This window comes from Stomoxys calcitrans, chromosome 2 (genome assembly GCF_963082655.1).
Source record: "Stomoxys calcitrans chromosome 2, idStoCalc2.1, whole genome shotgun sequence".
Lineage (NCBI taxonomy): Eukaryota > Metazoa > Arthropoda > Insecta > Diptera > Muscidae > Stomoxys > Stomoxys calcitrans.
Window position 1 is genome coordinate 135,238,907 of NC_081553.1, and position 21,592 is coordinate 135,260,498.

Below are 21,592 nucleotides of genomic sequence, written 5' to 3' on the forward strand. Positions count from 1 at the left end.
TGACTTTAAGAGTCCACTGCTAACTACTCATATTTATAAACTATTTACACCACTACTGTGATACAGGGTATTATAACATAGTGCATTTGTTTGTAACACCCAGAAGTAAGAGAGATAGACCCATTGATAAGCGTACCGATCAACTCAGAATCAGAATTCTGATTCGATTTAGCTATGTCCCTCTGTCTGTCCGTCTGTCCATGTTAATTTGTGTACAAAGTACAGGTCACAGTTATCATCCGATCGTCTTAAATTTTGGTAAAGGCATTTTTTCGGCCTAGAGACGAAGTCTATTGAAATTGGAAAAAATCGCTTCAGATTTGGATATAGCTTCCATGTTCCATGTTCGTCCGATTTGCAGTAATAATGCAATGAAATCGTCATTTGTTAAACAATTCTCTCGAAATCTGGCAGAAGGGATTTTCTCATGACTCTCGACATTATTGGTAAATTTCACAGATATCGGATCAGATTCAAATATAGCTTTCATATATATCGCCCAATTTTCACTCCTATAGCCACTGCAAGCGCATTTATTGACCAATCTCCCCAAAACTTTGTACTCCACTTTCCTCGAAGAGTTCCACAATGTCTATATGTTTAGATATAGCTCACATATATATGTTCGTCCGATTTTGAGAAATATTGCTATAAAGTGTTCATATGTTAAACGATTCTCTCAACATTTGGCAGGAAGGACATCCTTATGACTCTACATATTGCTGGTGAATTTCATAGATATAGATTTAGATTATAGTTATAGCTGTCATATATGTATTTCGCCCGATTTTCACTTCTATAGTCACAGCAAGCACATTTACTGACCAACCTTGCTAAAATTTTGCACAACACTTTCCTCGACACAATATCAAAGAAGTTTGAACGAAATCGGGTATTTTGCAAGGATGTTGTCATTTGTCAGTTTGAACATATTTTTTCAAAATGTGATACGGAATGTTTAATAACCGATCTAAAAGCATACGGCGAGGTGAATCAAAATTAGTTCAGAATAAGAGATACCTTCCACTTTGTACTTCTGGGGTAGGGTATTATACAGTCGGCCCCGCCCGACTTTTGCCTTTCCTTATTGGTTTTGTTATATTATAAAGTTTATTAAGGATACTTTCCCTATTTTTATACACACCACCTATGGAACGGAGTATATTAATTTTACAATACCATTCCATTTGCAACATATCGAAATATTCATTTCCGACCTTATAAAGTATATATATTCTTGATCGTCGTAAAAATTTAAGACGATCTAGCCAAGTCCGTCCGTCCGTCTGTATGTTCAAATATTGTTACAATCTTTAAAAATAGAGATATTGAGCTGAAACTTTACACAGATTCTTTTTTTTTTACATAGGCAGCTTAAGTTTGAAGATGGGCTATATCGTACTATATCTTGATTTAGCCCCCATATAGACCCATCTGCCTATTTAGGATCTTAGGACTATAAAAACACATTTATTATTCGATTTTGCAGAAATTTGAGACTGTGGGTTGCGTTAGGCTACTCGACATCCTTCAATTTGGCCCAGATCGGTCCAGATTTGGATATAGCTACCATATAGATCGATCTCTCGATTTGAGGTCTTGGCCCCTGCTGCTATATAGGCCGATCTGCTGATTTAAGGTTTTGCGCACATAAAAGGTGCAAGTTTCGTCCGATTTCGCTGAATGTTAGGACAGCGGGTTGCGGTAGGCTCCTCGATATCCTTCTTAAAGGCGGCCCAGATCGGTCCAGATTGGGATATAGCTGGCGTATAGACCGATCTCGATTTAAGGTCTTGACCCCATAAAAGATTCATTTATTATCCAATTTCGCTGAAATTTTACACAGTGACTTATGTTAGGCTTTTCGACATTCGAGTCCTATATGGTTCAATATGGAAATTCCCTTATTTGCCAGTGAAAATGTTCTATAGTTTTCTCTTGACGTCTTCGTAGCTTCTGCAGAAATCTTGCAATCTTAGTTTATTGATAAGGTTTCCAATCAGACAGTGACGTGTCAGGACTGGTGAAATTAGTGAGTCCTGTTATTCGTTTCCCTTAATAAGCCTTATCGTGAAAAAATAGGTTGCATGTCGCCAGAGGCCACCAACAGGTTTTGGATAACAGTGTTACCCAGATATTTAACAGCTGTTTGGCTGTCGAAAAATACTCGTATATTTGTGTCAACCAATCGATAGTTAGATGATTGCGATTCAAGCACTGCATCAAGCGGTGATCGTGAAACTGAAAGAATCTCCGCCTAATACACACTACAGTGTTCGATATGCCCAGGTCTAGTTCTTCAGAATACATTCCAAATCCCATATGGTCGGCTAATATGGAACTATCTAGCTTCTTTTTCCAGGAATATTGTAATCCCAATCGGCTCTATCAAGTTTAGTAGCACAATATTCTTTAACAAAAAGCGGTTCAGAAAATGTTGAATCCGCACTGACCGGCATTTCTGGCTTGTACCAAGGATGCTTGCACTGCTTGAACGAAGAGAAAGCTTCCTCAAAATCATGGTGCTGGATTGTAGCATAAAACATGGAGCATCAGATGTGAAGTACAAACAAGACACTACATGGAAAGAATTTGGAATTATTGAAAAGAAGTTGGATTTTGATGTCCCTTCTACAAGACCAACTACAGTATACATCTAATGCATGATACGCGATTTAACTTTTGCCTAGAATTCTCTTCCCGGTTCATTGGGCAAGAAGTGCTTTCACAAAAATCCTTTGGATGGATTACAAAATATTTATGCTAACATAATATTTTTTTTTTTATTTTTCAGATGTCCGATGTGAGATGTTTCTAACGAAGGATATTACAAGGTTTGTAAATTTATTATATTAATATATAAGCAGCTATTAACCAAATTTAGAAAAGGGTTGGAGAAATTTGGAAGCAAAGAATAATACGAGAGGCCTATATCACATCGAATAAGGATCGCCCGGAAGTATTTCAAATTAAATTTTGGCTATCGCCATTTCGAATCTGTGAACTGAGCTGTTGGCAGGGCACCGTGGCACAACAAGGTAGCATGTCTGCATATGACGCCGAAAGCCTGGGTTCAAATTTTCAGCGGTGGTTATCCCTTTACTAATGCAGGCTTCTTTTGTGGTGCCTTTAACTTTAATCGGACTGCACGCATTGATATGAGAGAAGTGTCCCCTGTTCCTTACTGGAAAGTTTATGGCTTTATCATTATAAAACTTTTCACCAGTATGCGATTAACTATATGAATTAGCTTCCGCTTCAACATTCTCAAAAACCCAACAAAAATTATTTCGTTCGTGTATTGTAATATTATTTATTTTTATTTTATTATTTTTTTTTTTAGTTTACCATTCCAACTATCTAACTGATACATAGTTGTAATTGAGATGACCAAATGCGCATTTCTATAATTTCATGTATAATACATGCATAATGTATTTAGAGTTTAATTTGTAAAATAATATTTTTTAATATATAAAAGTTCTCTGTGGCAGTGCAATGATCAAACAAGCATTAGAAGCAGAGCAGCCACCATCTTTGGTGGCATGCTTTACATATTGGAGCACCAGAACGAATATGAACAAGCGAATGTGCAGCAACGTACAAAGTTAGTCACTTCAGTATCCAGCTGTAAGTGTCTCTTAACTCTACTCCGCTTGTCTAAGCTCCTTGTTGCACAAGAAGCTGAATGCTTATGTGGGTACAGAGACTGGGAGTATATGAATCCTTTGATGTTCTGAAGAGGATTCTACTTTGGTGTATTTGCATGCATATACTCGTTTAAAAGTCCAAACACACGTTCATGAATGCAAATAATGTTGCACGAAATATATGAGGCAATAATTTCTATATACAAAGGCAAGCGGAGGCATATACGAATGTGGCCAAAAACATAGCCCAATAACAATGAAAGAAGTATGAGAAAGACGAGAAACTCATTTTTATTCGGTCAGAATAGGCATTTTCTTCAGCTTAGCATGTGGAAGAAGTACTAATGGTTCTAATGGAACAGAATTCAAAAAATGTGTTTTTAACTGAGTGTTTTACGTCTTGCCCAGGGATCCGGAGCGGGTACCTTTTTACCGCTCGTAATTCATTTCAGAGTTACAGAAGGATTCTAAGCATTTTCCAATTTTGAACTCAATGTGGTTCAAAATCCTAAAATTATCAAAATCCTTCAAAAACTTAACCTGCGTTTAGAAATAATTGAAAGAAATATGGATCTGTGCCATATTCCTGCTCAATTTTTAAAGGCTGTAGCTTGATTTCAACTGACGGACAGACACATGCATCCAGTAAACTAGTGTAAGACTTTTGTGACGATCAAGAATATATCAATGGCTTAATATAAAAAGGGCCTAACTATAGAAGGATGTCTATAGTCTCTTCTTCTACGATGTCCTTACAGCTTCTGCAAAAGTCGTTATTGGCAACCTTCAGTCTGTCACCAGTGATGTTAATGGACACCAGTCGTGTAAAACATACTATTTTCACATTTCAGACAACAGACGTAGATATTGCATTTCAATTTTGTTTGCGGTAATGTTGTAAAGTTGATGCTATTAACAATGAAAAAACGTGCTATTAGGACCTATATATAACTATTTTTACTAAAGTCCCAATTCAAGAAGGAATGAAAGTAAGTAAATTTTGTATGAATATACAACAGGAATGACATCGGTTGTTATATAAAAACTATAAAATAGAAAGAAAGAGTAAAACTCCGCCTACAGCGAGACAAAAACATCAACGCCTTGAAATTGAATAAATATTAATATTTTTATAATATCTTCAGTTTGGCCTATAATTTACCCATGAATCGTCTTGCAAATCATTGAAATTTTTTTACCAAAATGCGTGCTCTGTTAAGAAAGTTCATCGCACGTTTCTTCTTCTTCAGCGACGAATTTCACTTTTGGATCAATGGGTACGTAAATAAGCAGAATTATCGATTTTGGAGTGAAGATCAGCCAGAAGCATTGCAAAACCTACCGATGCATCCAGAAAAAGTCATAGTTTGTTGCGGTTAATGGGCTGGTGGCATCATTGGACCGTACTTCTTCCAAGATGATGCGAATCGTAGCGTAACTGTGAATGGTGAGCGTTATTGTGAAGTGATATCCAACTTTTTTTTTGCCCAAAATTCAAGAGCTTGACTTGCAAGACGTTGCCAAATGCCACACAGCAACAATGGATTTATGAGAGGCGAGTTCGGTGAACATTTTATTACACGTTCGGGACCGGTCATTTGGCCGCCTAGATCGTGCGAATAAACGCCTTCAGACTATTTTTTGTGGGGCTATGTTAAAGCTCATGTCTATACAGGCAAGTCCGCTTCAATTGATGAATGGATGACAACATTGAAGCATTTATTCCTGAGATACTGGCCGAAATGTTGGAAAGAGTACGCCAAAATTGGACAAAGCGGATGGATCATTTGAAGCGTAGTCATGGTCAACATTTGCATTCAAACATTTAATAACATAGACCGTACTATCCATTCAAATAAAGATTTCTTGCATTTATCGCCTGTAGCGGCAGCAGCATGCATATAATAAAGGCAAATCCACTGAAACAGCCCTTCACGACCTTGTCGGCTACATAAAGGGTTCTCTCGCTGTCAAGGAATATACACTGGTAGTATTTCTTGACATTGAAGGTGCTTTCAATAATGTAAAACCGACGTCAATCATGAAGGAGCTGGAGTTTCTCGCCATCAACTCTACCGTAAGAAAGTTTATTAATAACTTACTAAAAGATGCATTAGGGCAGCCTTGGAATCTGTGAATCTAAAAAGATGGGTCAGTAGAGGAACACCTCAAGGAGGTGTACTGTCTCCTCTACTTTGGAATATAGCCATTAACAATATATTATTGTCTCTGGAAGAAAAAGGCGTAAAAGTGGTCGCGTATGCTGACGACGTGGCAATTGCGGTTAGTGGAAAGTTTCCCAGCACTCTAAGAGCTATACTTCAGGAAGCTCTACGTGCAACAGCAAAGTGGGCTACCGAAAGTGGTCTAGGTATAAATTCTTGCAAGACAGAAGTAGATTTTTTCAGCAGGAGATACAAGTTGCCTAAAGTGGAAACTGTCTACTTGGGTGGAAAGAATGTTCCATATGCAGAAAGCGCAAATTACCTGGGTGTTTAGCTGGACAGGAAATTGAACTTTAAATCCAACATTTTGGAAAGGGCAAGAAAGGCCACTCTTGCCCTATACACCTACAGGGAGCCATTGGCAAATTTGGTGTGAGGTGTTATGCATTATGCATTGGGTATATACAGCAGTTGTCAGACCTATAACTCTATATAGTGTTGTGGTCTGGTGGACGGCGCTTCAAAAGTCCACCTACTGCTCAATACTTAACCGGATCCAAAGGATGGCTTGTTTGTGCATCGCAGCCGCACTGAGGACGACACCATCTGATGAACTGAGTTTAATGCTACAGCTTATGCCTCTGGACATTGTGGCTACCCAAATTGCAGCGACCACTGCCGTGAGGTTAAGGGAGATTTCTCATTGGTCAGGTGCCGGCAGCGGACACTGTGTTATCCTTCATACAATATCCGATGTTCCAGGCAGTGTGAATTACACCCTACCTGAGCCGCTATTCGATAAAAAGTACTGTACCACTATTCCTGATAGAACCGATTGGAACTACGATATCCCTGGTAACAGAAGTTACATAGACTTCTATACAGATGGTACCAAACTTAACGACCAGGTGGGCTTTGGGTTGTACTCTAAAGATCTAGAAGTGGTCATATCGAAAAGGTTACCTGACCACTCCAGTATGTATCAAGCGGCGATCTTTGTAATTAAGGAAGTGGGGGAATGGCTAAGATATAATGTCATTACGACGATTGGCCTAAATATCTTCTCAGACAGCCAGGTAGCCATTAAATCTGGAAAACGTATTTATAAACACATAAACCGCCCTCGACTGTCGCAGATCTCTCAACGAGATGACTGAACAGTTCAAAATTCATCTGTTCTGGGTGCCGCGCCACAGAGATATCCCAAGGAATTGTAAAGCGGATGAGCTTGCGAGACTAGGAACTACCCTACATTCCAGGGATACTGGAATCTGCTGGTATGCTTCTAGCGATATGTAAGCTAAGTTTTCAGGACCAGGCCCGAAGGACAACGAATGATAGATGGCCACAAAGAGGCGGCAGGGAGCATTCCAAAACTATGTGGCCTAATCTAGACTTAAAGAGGTCTACCGCTTTGCTGTCTTTGCCTAGAAAAGACGTCTCAGTCATTGTGTCCGTCATGAAAGGTCATGCTGACAGACTGAAGGTTGCCAACAACGACTTTTGCAGAGCTGTGAGGACATCGAAGAAGAAGAGACTATAGAACACCTTCTGTGTGTGTGTCCCTCACTAGCAGTTAGAAGAAGTTTCCTTTAGGTTCTCATTTTTATGAGAACCTGTCTGATTAAGCCGATCTCAACAATCGCAAGTTATTGGGCTTTTAAAGCGACTTGGATGGTTCAACGGTAGGAACTAGAAGGTATTTTACTTCTTCTGTTCCTGTAGTATCACAATGGACGAAAACGTCTAAGTGAGTCTGCTGGCAGACTGCCACTTAACCTAATCATAACTTTAAAAGATCAGATTGTGCTAGTTGTTAAAATTTTATGGACATTTTGTCAAATAATATAAATTATTCAAAATTTGGAATTATTTCTCAGACAATATTGTTAGTATCCAAGTTGCACCATATGCATATGTAGTTCTATGAAAAAACCCTTTCCCTTGCTATACAACTTACAAAATTTTCTGACAACACCTCTCTTCTTCTTTTTGAACGCTGGAAATTTTTTATCTGATGTGCTCGCCAGGATTGGAAGCCAGGCTTTCAGCCTCATAGACGGACATGCTAACCCCTGCGGTATGATGGCCTTTCAACAGAAAAGAAAATTCACTGCATTTCTCTTTTATTAATGGTAAGGTATTGAAACCGTAGCGCAGAGGTTAGCATGTCCTCCTATGACGCTGAACGCCTGGGTTCGAATCCTGGCGAGCACATCAGAAAAAAAATTTTCAGCGGTGGTTTTCCTCTCCTAATGTTGGCAATATTTGTGAGTTACTATGTCATGTAAAACTTCTCTCCAAAGAGGTGTCGCACTGCGGCACGCCGTTCGGACTCGGCAATAAAAAGGAGGCCCCTTATCATTGAGCTTAAAACTTGAATCAGACTGCACTCATTGATATGTTAGAAGTTTGCCCCTGTTCCTTTGTGGAATGTTCATTGACAAAATTTGCAATTTAAACCGGTAGCTATATAATCCGTTGGCAATTTGATAATGGATGTTTTTTGCCTTTCTTTCTTTGATAGTTTTTGAAAGGTTAAAATTACGTTAAAATTACGTTACAATTAATGTTTAAAATATCCTTTAGCTTATTTGTATAGCATTTAAATGAAAAACTGTATAAACAAGAAGAAGTCGTGCACTTAAATCCTGCGTGTTTACATTTTTTATACTTTGGCTGTGATTTTGTATTGGTGCAGATTGAACAACAGACGTAAACTATATTTTGGCTTATATTCTATGGTCACAGAGTTGTTGAACTCATTGTATTTATCAATTTTCTAACCCATGCTTTATATAAGACACTGTCTTTTGTATGGGTTTTATCATAATAAAAATACAAATACAAATACACAGAAGTTTTTTTTTTTTTAATTTAATGGAACTGGTGATGGCGTCAAGGAACTTTTTGAAAAGTTATGTTCATTAAAAATTTGTTATGAGTTTACTATAGAAAAAAATGCAATAACATTTTTTAAAATTTGCATTAGGGGTGGGCAAGATATTTGCGGATTGAAACATGTGCATTTTTGCTCTGCACCGACAATCAAAATCCGTTTGAATGCAAACGAATGTTGTGCGGTTTCATTTACACAGTCAAAGCAAGAACAAAACTAACTGCAAGCTGAGAAACCAGAATGAAGTTGGTGGCGTTTGCAGTAAAACAAATACCACACTTCTCTAGTAAACATCGGGCGAAAAGATAACGTAAACGAAAAATCTCAACTTTGTAGCAAACTTTAATGGCCAAATATTTGCCAGTAAGCAACGAAATGAAATTGCCTTTAATTTGTGTTATTCTTGATTTTGTAGAAGAATCAATCCCCAAGAGGGTTTTGGAACAATATACGAACTTATGCATTTTTAAATACTAAACTAGCAGGTTAAGTTTAGTTTATGGAATTTGACTTATTGAAATGATTTTGTGCATTGGGATACCACAAGAACCGGACAAGGAATATGTGTTCTCAAGTAAATGGGAACCCAAAGTGAAACTCCTTTCGAGTGTCAGTGAGGAACTCACAGATGTAGCTTACACACACAGAAGGTGTTCTATAGTCTCTTCTTCTTCGATGTCCTCACAGCTTCTGCACAATTCGTTGCTGGCAGCATGTCTCTCAGCAGGTATTCAAATTAGACAGTGACCTGTCATGACGGATCCAATGACTGAGACGTCTTTTCTAGGCAATGACAGCAAAGCGGTAGACCTCTTCAAGTTTAGATTAGGCCAGATAGTTTTGGAATGCTCACAGATCCCTCTTCATCTATCATACGTTGTCCTTCGGGCATGGTCTTGACAACTTAGCTTAAATGTCGCTAGAGGCATACCCACAGATTCCAGTAACCTTTAAGGTAGTTCCTAGTCTCACAAGCTTGTCCGCTTTACAATTCCATGGGATATCTCTTTGGTCCGGCACCCAGCAAAACTCCCAGGTATTTTGCGCTTTCTGTAAATGGAACATTTTCTCCACCCAAGGAGACAGGTTCCACTGTAGGCAACTTGTATCTCCTGCTGAAAAGAACTACTTCTATCTTGCCACTTTCGGTAGCCCACTTAGCTGTTGCACGTATAGCTTCCTGAAGTATATCTCTTAGAGTGCTGAGAAACTATCCCGTAATTGCCACGTCATCACCATACGCGACCATTTTTACGCCTTTTTCCTCCAGAGACAATAATATATCGTTAATGGCTATATTCCAAAGAAGAGGAGACAGTACACCTACTTGAGGGATTCCTCTACTGACCCATCTCTTTAGATCCACAAATTCTGCCGTAATGCATCTTTTAGTAAGTATGTTATTAATAAACTTTCTTTCTTTCTAGAGTTGATGCCTAGAAACTCGAACTCCTTTATGACTGCCGTCGGTTTAACATTATTGAAAGCGCCACCATTGTATATTCCTTGACAGCAAGAGAACCCTCTATGTAACCGACTAGGTCGTGAAGGGCTGTTTCAGTGAATTTGCCTATACTATATGCATGATACTCACGCGACAGGCGATCTTCAGGGATCTTTGCCCTAAGATATGTTTCTATCAACATCTCAAGAGTCTTCAGCATAAAGGATGACAAACTTATAGGACGAAAATCTTTCGTCTTCGTGTGGTAGGGTTTTCCTGCTATCGGAATGAAAATTACCTTCGTGTCCCTCTATCCCACATATATATGATATGCTGATACAAGCATAATATATCTCCCTAAGCCAGGGAACAAGTCCATCAAACACAGCATGTAATTCAACCGGTGATACATCATCAGGGTCTGGCGATGTAAAGGAATCGAAACTTCTTCTCGCCCAAAGGATTTTCGGCTCAGACATAAATTCTCTAATAACCTGAGTGACAACCTCTTCTGGCACCACTTTGTCCTTTGGAGAATTTCCCGGGAAATGTGTACCAACGAGTAATTCTAGTGTTTCCTCACTAGACATTGTCCACACATTCTCTGACATCTGAATATATCCCACCGTAATAGGTCTCGAGGACTGAATCTTCCGCAGCCTAGAGGCCTCAGATGTATCCCCCATGGAGTTGCAAAATTATATTCTAGGATTTGTTCTGAGCATTTCTCAGCTCGGCCTTATATTTTCTTAGCTCAGCCTATAGATGTCCCAATCGTATGTTGCTCTTATGGCTTCGCCCTGTTGAAGAGTTATCTGCAGTCCTTCCTAAGACCAACCAGCTCTGGTGTCCACCATGGCGGTCGCTGTTTGCCCCTTGGCTTGGCACTAGGACATGCTGACACAAGCGAGTCATTCAGGGTCTTCGTGATCCGCTTGACCACTATGTTTATATCCTCCGTAGTTTCCTCTTTCTTTTCTCATCTAGAAGGGATAAACGTGCAGAATTTGTGGCGAAATTTATCCCAATCCGCCTTTCTTCTATTTAGCCGAGGGACCACTACTTCAGTATTTTCTCCAAGGCTGAAACTAATATAACGATGATCAGAGAATCTGTGGTCCAACACATCCCATTCGCATATTCTTCCACTTATATCTTCCGATACAAAGGTAATATCTAGCTCCTTCTGCCTGTTCTTGGTAATAAAGATAGGTTTATCCCCTTTGTTACAAATCGCCAGATTGCAACTAATAGTATATTCAATAAGCAGCTCACCCTTTCCGTTGGCATCCGAACTTCACCCTATCTGATGATGTGCATTAGCATCACTTCCTACAATGAGGCTTTTCTTCCATACAGAAGCGGCTTCAACTAGCAACTTAAGGTTTGAAGGCGGCATCTCTGATTGGTGTGCCATATACAGGGAAGCCAGCCAGTAATGAGACTTGTTCATTTCAAGGCTGGCTGCAACTAAATCTTCAGTGATTAGCGACCGAAGAAGAAAAATATTTAGACTACTCTTTGCAAGAATACAGGATCTGTGTCTCCCATTCCCAGTACCTTTTAAAAGTTAAAAACCCGAGATTCTTAGTCCACGAACCATTCCTTCACACACCCATGGTTCCTGGATAAGAACCACGTGAAATCCCCCTGCCATCAGGAGGACCTTTAGTGCCGCCGAAGCGGCCTTACAATGGTGTAGATTCTTCTGAAGAAACCGGACCGGTCAGGATTCAGAACTTCCACCACTGTTGTGTTTGCCTCGTCTCGCCATGATGAGCTCTCAGATGCATCCAGGGGCAGGTGAAAAAGCTGTGGAATCACTCTTCCTCAGGACAGTGGACACTTGCAGTGTGGACGATTCCTCCTTTAAAGGTTCACTAGCTACAGCTGTCGAAATACTTTTTGAGTTCCGCGCTTCCCCGCTGGCACACACATTGAGCCCAGTCCAACTGGATGACCCACCCACACAGGACTTGTCGGGACCCGTTTCGATTCCATCCCCTCCTGTATCGATTGTGGCAGGGAGATTTTCAGTCTTCTGTCCGCCAGACTTTAGCGACGTGGTCGATAGTTGCTCAGGCAAGTGTTCAGCAACAACTGCTTAGTCGTCACCTGATTCCCCAACCCCACCGCTTCTATAGACCTTCAGATTCAACTTGTTGAATCCGTAGGATACAACCCCTTCAGCCTTGTCCTTAAGATTCGAATCGGGTGTCTTCGTCAAAAGCCCCTGCTGACCAGTCGTGTGTCGGCTAGTGGAGCCTGGAGCAGCCGTTCCACCAGTCGAGTTCTCAGTAGCAGACAACATGCTACGACCTTATACTACCACCGCAGCTGTTGGGTCAACTTAATGCATAACAATTAGCCCAAACGCATAAAGTCGCATGTATAGCCTGGCCAACCAGACAACTTAAAGCTGAAGTCAAATATCCAAGGAGCCAAGGCAGTGCTCTGTATTTGCTGAAATAAGGAGCGTTATTTAAATTCAAACAAAAATCGAGGAGAATATTCGACCTGAAACGAGGCCACAATTTTCCTTTCTCGGCCACATGTTGCAAGACCAGAAGTTTTGGCTCACTCACCATATAGCCCAGAACTTGCCCTATCTAACTGTCATTTGTTTTGATCTATACATAATGCCGCTACTGGAAATCGGTATCATAAATTGGCGCAAATCAACTAAAGTATTTGCGTTAGCGTAATCTTTAACTTAAAGAACAAAAAGGCTTTCGTTTTTTTTGTCTTGCCTGCTTTACATTTTAAATGCAAAAATATTTTCCGATTTTCTTTAAGCCAACAAACAAACACTGAGCATTGATAGCAAAAGTTGAGAAATATGCATTTCGAGATTTTTAGCATTCCTATTCTACAATTCACACAAGTTTTTGTGATTTATTTATTTGCAAAAATAGACAGAAACAAAAAACGAAACAAAATCAAAGTATTATGCATTGCTGATAGAGCAGAGGAAGCAAAGCTTAGGGATTTTCTTGATAAACAAGTTATTTGATTATTAAATTATTTATTCAGTCGTTAAGCATTCACAAAGCACAAGAATAGACCCAATAAAAGTGTAATAAAATTCTCCCATGAAACGAAATGAACAACAAATCTTGTGAACCGTTTTCGTTTTATAGACCCTCGCAAAAGGCAAAAAAACGAGAAAAGCAAAGCCAAGCAAAAAAAAGTGCACAAAATTAACATATCCTGGGCATAGGCACCCAACACAGAACAGGGAAACAACACTACCAAGCAAGCAGTATGTGTGTGTGTGTGTGTGTGCGTGCAGATGTGGGGATATAAATTTGACTATTTCCACTTTTACTCCTTTTTAGTATCCGAGCAGTAGCGCTCTTCGTACTTGCCAACAAGCCCCAACAAGGAGTGGTGGCAGCAAATGACAGCATACAAGGATAATAACAAACAACATTTCTTTTATTACATTACTATTTGCCCCATTGTGCACATAACTACTCCACACAAACGGCGAACAAGGCCAAACGCCACGATGCTACATTTGAATATGTTTTCCGTTACAATACTTGGGGGTGGCGGTGGTATGGGCGAAATTTAGAATTTCATTGCTTGAAATTTACAACTAAATTATGTACTTGAATACGAAGGAATGAAAGACTCTGAACGGCTAAAATGTGCGAGAAGCCGACCCAGGAATGTCCTTTGCATGCGGCATTGTGCCGGCATACGCAAAAAGCAAAAGTGTTCTTGAGAGAAAATCAAAATGCCTTAACATGTAGCAAAAAACGCATAGTGGCTGGCATTTTTATCGTCGTCATCCTTTTGTCAGCTCACGTCCTTCTTCATCATCCTCTGCAACACCACTGACTTCCACATTCAGCCCAACCAAACATATTCTCGCCGAACAACCTGAAACGGCATTTTGTTGTTTTTAAATCAGCTCAGATTACACGCTTTATGCTAAACAGTTTGAAAATCCTTCTTCATCACCAAAGATGACGACGACGAGGAGCATGACAACGAAGACGAAAATGTGAGAAGCTATTCGCATATCCTTCATTCTTCCGTTTCTCACACCAAAATGCCATAGATGTTAGATTTTGTGTATCCTGTGCTTTGAAATTGCTAATAATCTTGGGGCGCAATTTCCATTGGGTTTATGATGCTAGAAGGCCGTTGGCGCTTGAGGTCATGATCTCTGTGAACCCAAAAATATCAAAAATGGACTAGAAAGACATTTGACATCACATAGATTTCTTTAGCTTGTTTTTGTTCTAATTATTCATTGTCAAAACATTGAAAGTAACATTTCAGCAAAATTTTAGTAAGTCCTTTCTTATACCATAGTCTAATATCGGTGTATTGCAGTATAAAGACTAACTGAAGAAGGTTCCCAATTTTCACTGGAACATTCAATATAGGGAAATATTTAGACATACACTCTTTAGAAAAAAAAACTATTAGTTGTTGTTGTAGTCACATGTCTATATGTGCAGGTTTCGATCCTCATCTAGCTCCTAGCTCGTCCCGGTCCAAGGGACCGATTGCCGCGGGAATATTATGGCCATTGGTTACTTTAAGGCGCCAACAACACGCCTTGCCATATCGAGCATCATAGGCACTCAGTATTTATGCAAGAGCCCACCCGGCTCTCACTGAAACTGTCCGCTCCATACCGCGACTGCAATTGCAGCTACTCCGTATGGAGCATTCCACTATCCGCAACCTGGGGACGTGCCCGGAAGCTCGCAGCTAAGCTTCTCGTGATAACTATGAACACCACACAGATCTGAGCTCAAAGTTCCAGCCTGAAGATAAAGCTAACTTTAACTGGTAGAGACACAAACCAATTAAATTTTCAGCGTAATATTAACACGTTAACAAATCTTCGTTGTAAAGTTAAAAGCAAATCTTTAATAATAAAACAAGTAAGAGCGTGCTCAGGTCGGCCGGCCCGAATTTTATATACCCTCCACCATTGATCGCATTTGTCGAGTTCTATGCGCGGTATCTCTTTTTAGACAAACATAGAATATTGAATTAGAACTGTTATGCTATTGGAGCTATATCAAGTTATAGTCCGATTCGGACCATAAACGAATGCTGATTGACATTGTAGAAGTCATTGTGTAATATTTCAGTTCATTCGGATAAGAATTGCGCCTTGTAGGGGCTGAAGAAGCAAAATCGGGAGATAGGTTTATATGGGAGCTGTATCAAGCTATTGATCGATTCAGACCATACTAGACACGTATGTTGAAGGTCATGGGGGAAGCCCTTGTACAAAATTTCAGCCAAATCGGATGACAATTGCGCCCTCTAGATTCCTAGTCGTCACCTGATTCCCCAACCCCACCGCTTCTATAGACCTTCAGATTCAACTTGTTGAATCCGTAGGATACAACCCCTTCAGCCTTGTCCTTAAGATTCGAATCGGGTGTCTTCGTCAAAAGCCCCTGCTGACCAGTCGTGTGTCGGCTAGTGGAGCCTGGAGCAGCCGTTCCACCAGTCGAGTTCTCAGTAGCAGACAACATGCTACGACCTTATACTACCACCGCAGCTGTTGGGTCAACTTAATGCATAACAATTAGCCCAAACGCATAAAGTCGCATGTATAGCCTGGCCAACCAGACAACTTAAAGCTGAAGTCAAACACTACCAAGCAAGCAGTATGTGTGTGTGTGTGTGTGTGCGTGCAGATGTGGGGATATAAATTTGACTATTTCCACTTTTACTCCTTTTTAGTATCCGAGCAGTAGCGCTCTTCGTACTTGCCAACAAGCCCCAACAAGGAGTGGTGGCAGCAAATGACAGCATACAAGGATAATAACAAACAACATTTCTTTTATTACATTACTATTTGCCCCATTGTGCACATAACTACTCCACACAAACGGCGAACAAGGCCAAACGCCACGATGCTACATTTGAATATGTTTTCCGTTACAATACTTGGGGGTGGCGGTGGTATGGGCGAAATTTAGAATTTCATTGCTTGAAATTTACAACTAAATTATGTACTTGAATACGAAGGAATGAAAGACTCTGAACGGCTAAAATGTGCGAGAAGCCGACCCAGGAATGTCCTTTGCATGCGGCATTGTGCCGGCATACGCAAAAAGCAAAAGTGTTCTTGAGAGAAAATCAAAATGCCTTAACATGTAGCAAAAAACGCATAGTGGCTGGCACCTGATTCCCCACACCAAAATGCCATAGATGTTAGATTTTGTGTATCCTGTGCTTTGAAATTGCTAATAATCTTGGGGCGCAATTTCCATTGGGTTTATGATGCTAGAAGGCCGTTGGCGCTTGAGGTCATGATCTCTGTGAACCCAAAAATATCAAAAATGGACTAGAAAGACATTTGACATCACATAGATTTCTTTAGCTTGTTTTTGTTCTAATTATTCATTGTCAAAACATTGAAAGTAACATTTCAGCAAAATTTTAGTAAGTCCTTTCTTATACCATAGTCTAATATCGGTGTATTGCAGTATAAAGACTAACTGAAGAAGGTTCCCAATTTTCACTGGAACATTCAATATAGGGAAATATTTAGACATACACTCTTTAGAAAAAAAAACTATTAGTTGTTGTTGTAGTCACATGTCTATATGTGCAGGTTTCGATCCTCATCTAGCTCCTAGCTCGTCCCGGTCCAAGGGACCGATTGCCGCGGGAATATTATGGCCATTGGTTACTTTAAGGCGCCAACAACACGCCTTGCCATATCGAGCATCATAGGCACTCAGTATTTATGCAAGAGCCCACCCGGCTCTCACTGAAACTGTCCGCTCCATACCGCGACTGCAATTGCAGCTACTCCGTATGGAGCATTCCACTATCCGCAACCTGGGGACGTGCCCGGAAGCTCGCAGCTAAGCTTCTCGTGATAACTATGAACACCACACAGATCTGAGCTCAAAGTTCCAGCCTGAAGATAAAGCTAACTTTAACTGGTAGAGACACAAACCAATTAAATTTTCAGCGTAATATTAACACGTTAACAAATCTTCGTTGTAAAGTTAAAAGCAAATCTTTAATAATAAAACAAGTAAGAGCGTGCTCAGGTCGGCCGGCCCGAATTTTATATACCCTCCACCATTGATCGCATTTGTCGAGTTCTATGCGCGGTATCTCTTTTTAGACAAACATAGAATATTGAATTAGAACTGTTATGCTATTGGAGCTATATCAAGTTATAGTCCGATTCGGACCATAAACGAATGCTGATTGACATTGTAGAAGTCATTGTGTAATATTTCAGTTCATTCGGATAAGAATTGCGCCTTGTAGGGGCTGAAGAAGCAAAATCGGGAGATAGGTTTATATGGGAGCTGTATCAAGCTATTGATCGATTCAGACCATACTAGACACGTATGTTGAAGGTCATGGGGGAAGCCCTTGTACAAAATTTCAGCCAAATCGGATGACAATTGCGCCCTCTAGAGGTTCAAGAAGTCAAGATCCCCGATCGGTTTATATGGCAGCTATATCAGGTTCTATATCGATTTACGCCATACTTAGCACAGTTATTGGAAGTCAAAACAAAACACTTCATGCAAAATTTCAGCCAAATCGGATGAGAATTGCGCGCTCAATTGGCTCAAGAAGTCAAAATCCAAGATCGGTTTATATGACAGCTATACCAGATTATGAACCGATTTGAATCATACTTAGCACAGTTGTTGAAAGTAATACCAAAACACTACGTGCAAAATTTCAGTTAAATCGGACGAAGTCAAGACCCCAGATCGTTTATATGGCAGCTATATCAAAATATGGACCGATTTAAACCATACTTAGCATAGTTGTTGGAAGTGATACCAAAACACTACGTGCAAAATTTCAATAAAATCGGATAAGAATTGCGCCCTGTAGGGGCTCAAGAAGTCAAGACCCAAGATCGGTTTATATGGCAGCTATATCAGGTTATGGACCGATTTGGACCATAATTGGCACAATTGTTGGATATCATAACAAAAAACGTCGTGCAAAATTTCATTCCAATCGGATGAGTATTGCGCTTTCTAGAGGTTCAAGAAGTCAAGACCCAAGATCGGTTTATATGACAGCTATATCAAAACATGGACCGATATGGCCCATTTGCAATACCAACCGACCTACACTAATAAGAAGTATTTGTGCAAAATTTCAAGCGGCTAGCTCTACTCCTTCGGAAGTTAGCGTGCCATATCAGAGAAGTTTCACTTTAGAGAAAGATGAGCCCACTGTGGCGGACTGAAAAATAGTGTGTCAAACACCGCTTGGGGATTTATTATATGGACAAAGGGATTTCCAGAAATGCTTTAACTGAGACCCAGAGTATTGAAGAAAGTTATCCCGTGCAGGAAAAATAAGAAAAAAGTCTGAAAAACTATTAGTAAAACATATTTGTCACTCTAAAACTTTCTTGCATTATTTGTACATCGATGGCTTAAAATAAAAAGGCCCTAACTCAATTTTTACTGAAATGATTTTTTTTTATTCTGCAAGATAAATGTGAGATGCGAAAACTTCCTTCGAAATAAAGGTGGCTACAATTACAAATAACGGATTTATAACCATTTCAAAAAAGGCCTAAGTCAAGTATTCCCATTCTTCTGAGAAGAACCAAAAAATTTAAATGGAGTTTTTTTATTAAACTGAAAGAAAAAATTTTGGATGCCCCTAGCCATAAAATTTCAGACAGATACAATTATAAATAAAAGAATTATAAGAATTCAAAAAATGGGAAATGACCAGCTTTTTCGTTCTTCTGTAAAGTAACAAGAATGGAGTTAGTCCCTTTTTATATTAAGCCATCGATATTTACTATAAGTAAATGAATAAATAAGTAAACTTATACATTTGAAGTACTCAGCCATTTTCATCCACTTTATCTATAGATTGGATTTAATATACAACTTTTTAAATATTTTCAGAAAGTGATGGAGATAAGGTAGTATGTTACGACGACTTCAACTTCAATATAAATAGTTTCGAGCGTACATATGTAAATGTTTTTGAATCTTCTTCTATTATATAAAAGTCAAACAGTGTTTGTTTCTTTGTTTGTTGTACATCGATAATGTAGAATGATCTAGAAGAATTGACATCCGATATCATTTCCTAATATCGAAAGTGAGAGAACCCTTCCTTCTAACCAAGCATCGCCCAAAATGATTCGATTGGGATCAGTGACGAATTTTTTCCATATTTACAAATTGACTGAGATGTTTTACTTTTGAGTGCCCCAATTAAAAAACTAAACACCGTGGCAGCTTGAAACTTGGAACGTATGTTTAAGAAAGTTTCCACTTTTCACAGAAATATTTATTTTCATACTGATAATGCCATCTATAAATCAGGTCGACTACCTTTGGGCCACCCTGGTGTGTCGCATTTACTTTGACGCCAGACTCGATGAAAATGATTAGAACGCGGCCATCGGCGGTCACATCTTACTTTCCCAATACTTGAGTTGGAAAGCTACTTCGGGTGGCCATTCTTAGGCTCAAATTCTCGTACGTGCGCTCAGTTAAGTAAACAAGATCATGTTGGAGTTAAAGAATTACACAGTTGGGATATTTTGCTCGTTCGAGCAAGCGCAGCACCCTTTTGCTCTTCGTGTCTAAATTTTGTTGGTGGTCCGTCAGATATCAGCTTAAAATTTACCAAAGATACTTTTTATTGATGTAGGTCGTTGGGAGTTGGAAATGAGTCATGTCGATTCAAATTTGGATATATCTCCCATACAACGCGGTCCTTCGATGTAACTTCTTGAAACCCCAGAAGCCTCAATTTTTGTTTTATTCAGCAAAAATTTTGCTCGGACTGTTACGTTTTGACTTGCAACATCCGTGGTAATTTTTGTTCATATCGGTGTATAGTTCCCATATAACACTCCATTAAGGAACAGAACCAAACTTCTCATATATGAATGAGAGCAGTCCGATTTAAGTTTAAGCTCAATGATAAGGAACCTTCTTTTTATATCCGAGTCCGAACGACACCTCTTTAGGAAGAAGATTTTAAATGACTTCTATAAGCTCTGCGTTGCGGTATCCTCCAATTCTATAGTTCTTCCCTGGTTTGTTGGGTTCAAGGTCATGAAAACAATTCTTAAAAAAATTATGGTATTATTTTTGAAAATTGTTTTATTATTGAACAAGTAAGACCGTGCTAAGTTCGGCCGGGCCGAATCTTATATACCCTCCACCGTGGATCGCATTTGTCGATTCGATCCGCTTCGGACCATAAATGAATTGAATGGTGGACATTGTAGAAGGAGGAGGAGGCCACCGAAGCCCAAAGGCTAGCATGTCCGCCTATGACGCTGAACGCCTGGTCTTGAAACCTAGCGAGACCATTTTCAGCAGTGGCTTTCCTCTCCTAATGCTGGCAACATTTGTGAGGTATTATGCCATCTAAAACTTCTCTCTAAAGAGGTGTCGCACTGTGGCACAATGTTCGGACTCGGCTATAAAAAGGAGGCCCCTTATCATTGAGCTTAAACTTGAAGAGGACTGCACTCATTGATTTGTGAGAAGTTTGCCCCTGTTCCTTAGTGGAATGTTCATGGGCAAAATTTGCAAAAAATTTGCATTACTTTGTAGTCATTGTGTAATATTTCAGTCCATTCGAATAAGAATTGCGCCTTGTAGGTGCTCAAGAAGCAAAATCTAGAGATCGGTTAATATGGGATATAGATTGATTTAGACCATATTAGGCACGTATGTTGCAGGAGATGGGATAAGCCGTTGTATAAAATTTCTGCCAAATCGGATGAGAATTAAGTCAAATCTGAAGAAGTCAAGATCCATGATCGGTTTATATGACAGCTATATCAGGTTATGTACTGATTTGCGCCACACTAAGCACAGTTGTTGAAAGTCATAACAAAACACCACGTACCAAATTACAGCCAAATCGGATGAGAATTGCGCCCTTCAGCGGCTCAAGAAGTCAAGATCCAAGAAAGGTTTATATGGTTATCGGTTATGAACTGATTTGAGTCATACTTAGCTCAGTTGTTGCAAGTGATACCAAACCACCACGTGCAAAATTATATTCAAATCGGATAGAATTGCGCATTCTAAAAGCTGAAGAAGTCAAGATCGGTTTATATGACAGCCAAATCAGGTTATGAACCGATGTGAACCATACTTAGCACAGTTATTGGAAGTGATATCAAAACATCACGTGTTGGAAGTGTTATCAAAATACCACCAGTCGAATCGGACGAGAATTGCGCCCTCTAGAGGCTGAAGAAGTCAAGACCCAAGATCGGTTTACATGGCAGCTATAACAAAACATGGACCGATTTGGCCCATTTAAAATCACAACCGACCTACACTAATAAAAAGTATTTGTGCAAAATTTCAAGTTGCGGACGGACGGACGGACATGGCTAGATCGACTTAAAATGTCATGACGATCAAGAATATATATACTTTATGGGGTCTTAGACGCA

The 21,592-nt window shown here is 39.6% G+C and overlaps 2 protein-coding genes across 4 annotated transcripts in view; one reads left to right on the top strand and one right to left on the bottom strand.

The window, feature by feature from the left end:
- LOC106082285 (protein timeless homolog) overlaps nt 1–21,592 on the bottom strand; it is a 960,087-nt gene that overhangs the window by 256,436 nt on the left and 682,059 nt on the right. The gene's annotated exons all lie outside the window — the stretch shown is intronic.
- LOC106082284 (uncharacterized) overlaps nt 1–21,592 on the top strand; it is a 290,022-nt gene that overhangs the window by 50,982 nt on the left and 217,448 nt on the right. For all 3 annotated transcript variants that reach the window (XM_059362475.1, XM_013244679.2, XM_059362474.1), the window contains one exon: nt 2,795–2,834. The gene's annotated coding sequence lies outside the window, so the exon portion shown is untranslated. The remainder of the gene's footprint in view (nt 1–2,794; nt 2,835–21,592) is intronic.